Below are 8,651 nucleotides of genomic sequence, written 5' to 3'. Positions count from 1 at the left end.
CATTCAAGGGGCCAGCCTGCCTCCCTGAGCCGGTCAAGCATCTTGAGAGCGGTTCTGGTTCACCCTTGCCCTTGCTGACTTAGATTGGACACTGAGAAGGTCTTCTGCCTACCCACCCCGCACTTCTACCACCACAAGGGGAGGTCAGCCTAGCGCTTGGCCTTCCCTGCACCCAAAAAGAGTTTCAAGCCCTGTTGCAAATCTGTTAAAAAGAGCCCATACCCCATAGGAGAAAGATGTACTCCATTGCCACGGTAAAGAGCAGAATCCCCAAAACAAATTCCGGGATGATGGATAGCTACTCCCCCAAGCTCTGTGATGACCCTGCCCAGGTAAGCATTGACCCTTTTGCAGGCTACGTCGACTCTTTTAACACAACATGCCCACCGCCAAACCCTCCTAGGCAGCATGTCAGACCACAGGATAGTGATCCCGGGGAACTGACTAACAAAGTAAAGTCCCTGCAGGCCTGGATAACCTTTGATAGAATGCAGATATTCAACAGATATTCAATGTGGTTTGTTTCATTTCATTCTGCATAAAATTACGCATCAAATGATATATAACGTGATGGTATTAAAAAATATCAAGATTTAAAAATTTTTGGCCAGTAGTGGAGTCACCCCTCCTGTGCGTGTCACCCAGTGCAGCCCACACATCCTTAGCAACATCACTGACACTGAGATGTGGTGGGCTTTCTAGAGTTTTAAACAGGGGACTCGAGGTTTGCCTGGAGATGTCAAGGACTGAACCTGGAACATTTTGTATGTGAATCTTAACTACTCAGCTGTGGCTCCCCAAAATGGTACAGATGAAGGAGTCCTGCATTGGACGTGTCAGTGTTGATCTGGCACTATCAAAATGCAATGCATTTTGGATGCAAGGAATGTATTGGCAACCTTCAGTCTCGAAAGACTATGGTATCGCGCTCTGAAAGGTGGTTCTGGCACAGCGTCTAGTGTGGCTGAAAAGGCCAATCCGGGAGTGACAATCCCTTCCACACCGGGAGCAAGTGCAGTCTGTCCCTGGTCTGTTCTCCCTGGCTATGGGCCTTCCTTCTTTGCCTCTTAGCCTCAGACTGTTGGCAAAGTGTCTCTTCAAACTGGGAAAGGCCATGCTGCACAGCCTGCCTCCAAGCGGGCCGCTCAGAGGCCAGGGTTTCCCACTTGTTGAGGTCCATCCCTAAGGCCTTCAGATCCCTCTTGCAGATGTCCTTGTATCGCAGCTGTGGTCTACCTGTAGGGCGCTTTCCTTGCACGAGTTCTCCATAGAGGAGATCCTTTGGGATCCGGCCATGCAAGGAATATACCACCTTTATTACAGTATTTATATACCACCTTTCTCATAGATTCAAGGTGGTTTGCCAGTTTGCCTCAGCATACTGGCCATATCAAATGGGGTTTTTACTAGTATTTTTTTTTTTTGCAGGGCAATAGCCTTTTCCTAGCTCTCCTGCCTTCCAAGCTTTCTCATGCAGCAGCTGCAAATCAAGCACAGGTAGGCTCTCAAGCTATCCTACTTGCCAGCTGACTTCGCACACCCATCTCCCATCCAAGGCATGACCCAAGCTGATCCTACTTAGGTTTTTCAACCAGGGCGACAGCTCAACCTCCAGACCATCCCTCCTGCCACTTAGTTCTTTGCAGTTCTTGTGTCCGTGGTATAGTCAGTGAGCTCCTCATGTTCCATTCCAGTCCTCTCCCTCCCTTTGGTCATGCTATTCAAGCTGAGACAGAGAGGAGGAAAAAACACAGTAGTAGTACAACACCATAGTGTCCCATTTACTCCTTCGGTATCATTTCATATGGACAAGTGATGATGGTGTCCACGCTCTAATCTCACTGCTTGTAAAGCCAAGTATTAGCAGAGCTATGAATGATAAAGGACAGACGGGGTCTGAGAACATATCTGCTTCACAGAGATATGCAGTTTTCCTGGAGGGGGAAAAAATCTAATCAAAATCCCTTTGGATTTTGTTGAAATTCCTTAGAAGCATCAGCTGCAAATGAACCTGTGCATTTGCTTGCAGAGTTGGTGATAATTCTAGTTCACATATTCCCTTGAATTGTAAGTGCTTGCTACTAAGAAGCCTATTGTTTTCAAGAAGGAGCTGTAGCCTGAGCACCAAATTTGCATGCAGAAGGTCCCCAGGTCTAATCTTGGCACCTCCAAATAGGATAGGGAAAGACCCCCTGTCTGACACCCTGGAGAGTGGCTGCCAGTATAGACATTATTAACTTAGATGGATCAATGGTTTGATTCAGTTGACAGCTTCGTAAATGATAAGTGAAGATGTGAGCTCTCTGGGTGGAAAATTACTTTGTTGAGGTGGAATTGGGGGATTAAAAAACTCTCCATGGCCAGTGTTGTATCTGCTCATTCCTATATGCCAGGGGTGTCCAAACTTTTTGGCAGGAGGGCCACATCATCTCTCTGACACTGTGTGGTGGGCCGGGCAAAAAAGAATGAATTTACATTTCAAATTTGAATAAATGTACATAAATAAATATATTAGAGATGGAACTTATATGAATGAATGAAGGTCTTGCAATAGCTCAAGGCCCATAAAAGGCCTTGCACAAAGCAAGGCTAACCTTTTCATCACTGCCACTGCTGCAGCACAGACATGAAACAGCAAGCAGTGGAGGGAGCCCTCATCCCACAGCTTACACAAGAGGTCAAACTGTTGCCCTCACACTGAGAGCAGTTGCATCTGGCCAGCAAGTCTCCAGAGGCTCATTGGAGACTGGGGGCTCCCCGCAGGCCTGACTGGTGCTAAACCAATTTTTATGATGGAGTTGAAAGTGAGGATCACCTAATATATATTCTGAAAGTCAATTGATTGAATATTTTCTATATTTGTATCCTATCTTTCAATTTTGAAACACACACACACACACACACACACACACACACACACACACACACACACAGAGTTCAGAGAGCAATTATTCCCAGCCCTCCCTAGAAACACCAAGTATTATTATCTTCTGCTGCAAAAACATACACCCTGCCCTGAGATGCAATCTGATCTCACATAGCACTTGGGTTAGGTTGGAACATAGTGGAAAATACTTCTCTACCCAGCATGTAATTAATCTGTGGAACTCCTTGCCACTAGATGCTTTTCAAAGCAGATTGGATAGATTTATGGAGGAAAAGTTCGCAGGTTACAAGCCAGGATAGGTATACCTGGCTATACCTCCTGGTTCTAGAAGCAGGCTACCTCAGAATGCCAGATGCAAGGGAGTGGTAACAGGATGCAGGTATTTTGTTGTCTTGTGTGCTGCCTGAGGCATCTGGTGGGCCTCTGTGAGATACAGGAAGCTGGACTAGTTGGGCCTTGGCCTGATCCAGCAGAGCTCTTCTTATGTTCTTTACAACATGTAGGGTTAGCATCAGGGTCAATTAGGTCAAACCATGGCCAAAGGTCTTTCTGGTCAGGCCAACTCCTGAATTCTCAAGACAAGAAGCAATGGTAGTGGCCATCAGAAAGTGGGAAGGGTCACCACAACAGGACCAAGTGAGGGGCTTTGTCCCATCATCCCCAACCAATGGATACCAAGACAGACTTATTGGGATCTCCATAGCCGCAAGAGGTTGTTGGACACAGAGCAGATCAGAAAGGATCAATGAACTTGGCTGGGCTCTCCCATAGGAATGAAGTTGTTCCACATTTAAAAGGTGCCTGTAAACAGCATCACATCTGCATGGAGAAGCACTGGAAAAGTCATCAGCTGTAATAACTGTCTGGCAATTGCTGCCAATAAGCTGGATCCCCACACAGAGAGCTTAAGAGGCAAACAGAGGCTTTTGTGTCATCCAGTGAGCAAATTATGCTGTGTGAATGTTTGATTACATCTGTTTCTCCCTTGCTTAGGATGCTCCTGTCACAATGAATGCGCACTCTTTGCCTATATAAAATACAGGTGAAGCCAGGCAACTGTTTCATATCCCCAAGCTGCTGAATGAGAGCTGCATGCATATGAATGAGAGGAGTTAATGTTTGACACAATTGTGTTTCTGCTGCCTATACACTCCCATTAAGTCCTGAATGGGCTTAAAAGATGCAATTAGATATTGGAAGTGTGCTCCTTTGCATGGAATTTCTATGACTTCAGGTTAAATGCAGACTGTAATTCAGATGAGGAATAAGTTGAGCCCTGCACCCAGTCATTTATTTGGGCTTAAAGGCATTTGGATTTCTATTTCTAAAAATTCCTTTTTTAAAAAAAATTCCAGCAGCTGTCTTCTCCAAGGAGGCAGCAAGATGTCCAGTTGCTTCTTGCAGCCTCCTGGGAAACACAACTTAAGTTAGGAGGCAGAACTAGTAGGAAACGTTTACTGTTTTGTGTTATCAGATTAGATCAGGGGTGCCCAAACCCTGGCCCTGGGGCAACTTGTGGCCCTCGAGGACTCCCAATCCAGCCCACTGAGAGCCCCCAGTCTCCAATGAGCTCTGGCCCTCTGGAGACTTGCTGGAGCCCACACTGGCCCAACGCAATTGCTCTCAGTGTGACGGCCAACTGTTCGTTCTCTCATGTGAGCTGTGGGATGAGGGCTCCCTCCACTGCTTGCTGTTTCACATCTGTGATGCAGTAACGGCAGCAAAGGAAAGGCCAGCCTTTCTTTGTGCAAGGCCTTTTGTAGGCCATGAGCATTTGCAAGACCTTCATTCATTCATATAAGTTCCATCTCTAATGTATTCATTTATTCAAATTTGAAATGTAAATTAACTCTTTTTTCCCCCAGCCCCTGACACATTGTCAGAGAGATGATGTGGCCCTCCTGCCAAAAAGTTTGGACACCTCTGGATTGGGCCTCTGGATCGGGCCCTCTGCCCAAACTTTTTAGCTCTGGGACCCACTTTTAAAAATGTTAAGTTACTGCAACCCACTAGACCAGGGCTGGTTGAACTGCGATCTGGCTGCCTGGATGCCCTGTTGTGCAGCCTTCATGGAGAGGCATGGGTGATTCAATTCAGTTTTTGTTCCTTGAACGGAAGGAACATAGTCATGAAAGGAAGGTAGCATTCATGCTGCAGACATGATCTCAGCATGCACCCTAAGGGACAAGGATGACTGGATAATGGCTGAACTCTCATTTTTTAGAAAACATAAAATTTAACAGTTGACTCTCTTCCATCTCCAGTGCTAATTAAAGTGTACAGCCTCTTGTAAGGCAGAGAACAAAAGCAAAAGCAAAAAAAAAGAAAAATACGGTAATTTTTTAAGCAAAACTGGAGATTAATGTAGGTGTTTCATTAGGCAAAAAGTCAATAGTTGCCAACTGGATAGTACCATGTAGTGGATGGAGGACATTCTGCCCCCCCCAGTGAAGTTTCACCTTGAGGTGTGGTACTAATTTAATGAAACTATTCATACCCCCATTTTCTTTAATTATCTGTGACGATCAATGTAGAAATCTCATTCATCCAGGTGTCTCACAAAGGTCTCTGTTTTTAATTAGGTGACAAATGCTTTCCTTAACAATTTCAACAAAGCAGGAGATGTTTCCATCTATAATTCATGCTTTATTACAACCTTTGAGGAACAAATCCAATAGAAGAGTAAGGGCTGCCTCAGCTGTGTAAATGCCACTTGTTGTCTGAATGTAATAAAGTGTGATGTTTACCTGGAGAAATAACCAAATAGACACTTTCCTCATTGCATAAGTAATTTGCGGAAAGGAAGAGACAGCTGCATTTTAAGAAGTTGGCTACATGAACACGGATGATCCCGTTCTAGCATAACCCATCCTGTCGGGAATTAATAGACAGGAAGCTCGACTGGCTTCGATATAATGTATTTGCCACATGTAATCACAGTATCCTAGTGGGTATCTAGGAACTGTCCAGGTTCATTAGTCTAGGATAATCATACCTCGAGGATACACACAACACATTTGGAGAGGAGATTTCAAGAAATTTTAATCTCCCACCTATGGAAGACTGTGCAGCATACAGGCAAGTCAGGCACTCAGGAATGATGTTCTGTCATGCGTCATGTCATTCATAGGGCATGGTGGAGGAAAACTCACAGAGACTGACAGGAGATTTAAAATAAATACACTTGTAGATTACAGAATCAAGCAGTGACTGGCACACCTGATATAAACCAGCACATATCAAAACATCCCAGGTAGAAAAACCTTCATGTTACTCAAAAGACATTTTTAAGTGTCGATTTAAATTCTGATTAACCAAATAACATGAATGGATGAGACACCCATGACAGCAGTGACCTATAGGCAAGCCAGGATGGTATGGTGTAGTGGTTGGAGCAGCAGCATGGGGTAGTGAGGCTCAGATACAAATCCCCTCTGAGCTAGTGGGGTGCTCTTGGGCAGCTGAGCTCACTCTCCCTTGGTCTAACTTATCTTAGCAGATTATGGCAGAGATAAATGGGAGGAACAAGTAGAACCACGTGTGCTGCTCCAAATTCTTTGGAGAAACCAGTAGCATAGCTAAGCCAGGGCCGAAGGGGTATTGTCCACCCATAGCAGAATGGTGACTTTCTGCTGTCTCCGCTAGGGGGGAGAGGATGACTGCTTACCGTGATGGCATGGTAAATGCCTCCGAATCAGCCCTCCCACTCACCCTTGAACTCATACAGCTCCAAATGGAGCTGTTTCTGGGGACAGGGTCACACATAAAGAGGGGAGGGGATGGCTGTGCAGATGCTGGGGGTGAGGCAATGATGTGGGGGTGCCATCATGTCATCTGGCCCCAGGCATCACCACCTCAGCTATTCTATTGGGAGGAACTCCAGTGGGGTGCACCAGAGAGCTAGCTGTTTTACTCTGTTGCAATAAAAATGAGGGAGAACACCCTGACAATAACAAATGTATTGTATTGTGGTCCAAGGTCTATTTCATTGTGTGGGTGCTCACCTTAATTATATGCATGAAGTATGTTATCGGAACTGCATAACCCAGATTCAGAAAAGAGGACAAAGAGAAGTAGCGAATGGTGTAATTGTGGTTGTTGTGGGACAGACAATTGAAGAATGCAAGAGATGACTGTAGGTGCATCATACTGTAGTGTGCGGAGCACAAATGTACACCTCAAATGCATATTTTCAAATCAACATCTGGCTTCTGACTAGCAACTGCTGACTAGCAGCTTCTGACTAGCAGCTGCAATGAAATGCATAGCAAAATCAGTAATGGGAATAGATCAATGATTCCCAAACTTTTAGGCAATAAGACCCACTTCTTAAAGTGACACTCTATTGGGACCCACCTAGCTTCATGAGACTTCAAAAAATGTTCCACTTCACCAGCCGCTAAAGTACAAAGCAAGGCTGGCCTTTGCTGCCACTGCTGTGAAACAGATGTGAAAGAGCAAGCAGTGAAGGGAGCTCTCATCACACAGCTCACACAAGAGGTCAAACAGTCGCCCTCACGCTGAGAGAAGTTGTGTTGGGCCAGTGCAGGCCTCAACAAATCTCCGGAGGGCCAGAGGTTCATTGGAGACTGGGGGCTCCCTGAGGGCCGCATTGAGAGGCCTCGAGGGCCGCAAGTGGCCCCCGGGCCGGGGTTTGGGCACCCCTGTTCATTTGTTGAGCTCCATGTTCATCAGATAATGACCATTCTGATGGCCTTGCAGTCCCCTTTTCCTGCCTGTCAATAATAGCCAAGGCACATTTGCCTGCTCTTGAGTAAACACACACATGTAGCCACACATATAGCCACTGTGCCTTTCCATAGGACTCAATACATTTTCCTTGTCAGCTATCAGTTTGTCAGTTTTGCAACCCATCAAAAACTGAGTCCGGACCCACTGGTGGGTCCCGAACCACAGTTTGGGAACCACTGAAAGGGATACCTACAGTAGCACAACTAGAACTTAGTTCGTTTTGCTTTTCTCTCCAAAGACAACTGCTTTTTCCAACTGCTGGTTGGCAACCTTCAGTCTCAAAAGACTATGGCAGGGGTGCTCACACTTTTTTGGCTCGAGAGCTACTTTGAAACCCAGCAAGGCCCGGAGATCTACCAGAGTTTTTTTTTACAATGTTCACGCCATCATAACATATAACATTTATGTGTACAATGTATGTTGGTGTACCTTGAGCCCCACTGAGTATAACAGGACTTACTCCTTAGTAGACATGCCTAGGATTAGGCTGTGAGGCTGCAATCCTAGCCACACTTACCTGGGAGTAAGCCCCATTGAGTACAATGGGCCTTACTCCCGGCGTTTCCTCCCAGAGGCACCTGAAGGGGGGGTTCGGCACTCCGCGATCTACTCATTTTGCCTCGCGATCTACCGGTAGATCGCGATCCACCTATTGAGCACCTCTGGACTATGGTATAAGCCTACAGCACCCAGTATTCCCAGGCGGTCTCCCATCCAAGTACTAACCAGGCCTGACCCTGCTTAGCTTCCAAGATCAGACGAGATTGGGCATGTGCAGGGTAACAGTTGCTGTTGGAGAAGAGTGTATTCAAGCCTGATTCGATGCTTACCCACACTCTCTGGCTACATGTGACTAGACATCACTCTCCAGTACAGTAACCTCAGAAACTTTTTCAGAGCTTCATTGGTAACAAATGCTGAGAAAGAAGAAAGTTTCCCTAAACAGGCAAGAAGGTGAAAGATTAAAATGGGACAAGTTACGAAAGATGGATGGCTGCTGGTTCGTGGAGAG

General features: G+C 45.9%; 1 pseudogene; it reads right to left on the bottom strand.

Annotated features, from left to right (window-relative positions):
• Window positions 1-8,316: 8,316 nt before the first annotated feature.
• LOC136663335 (5S ribosomal RNA) lies at window positions 8,317-8,436 on the bottom strand (annotated as a pseudogene).
• Window positions 8,437-8,651: the final 215 nt, after the last annotated feature.

Source organism: Tiliqua scincoides, chromosome 12, assembly GCF_035046505.1.
Source record: "Tiliqua scincoides isolate rTilSci1 chromosome 12, rTilSci1.hap2, whole genome shotgun sequence".
Taxonomy (NCBI): Eukaryota; Metazoa; Chordata; class Lepidosauria; order Squamata; family Scincidae; genus Tiliqua; species Tiliqua scincoides.
This window is presented reverse-complemented; position numbering and strand designations above follow the sequence as displayed.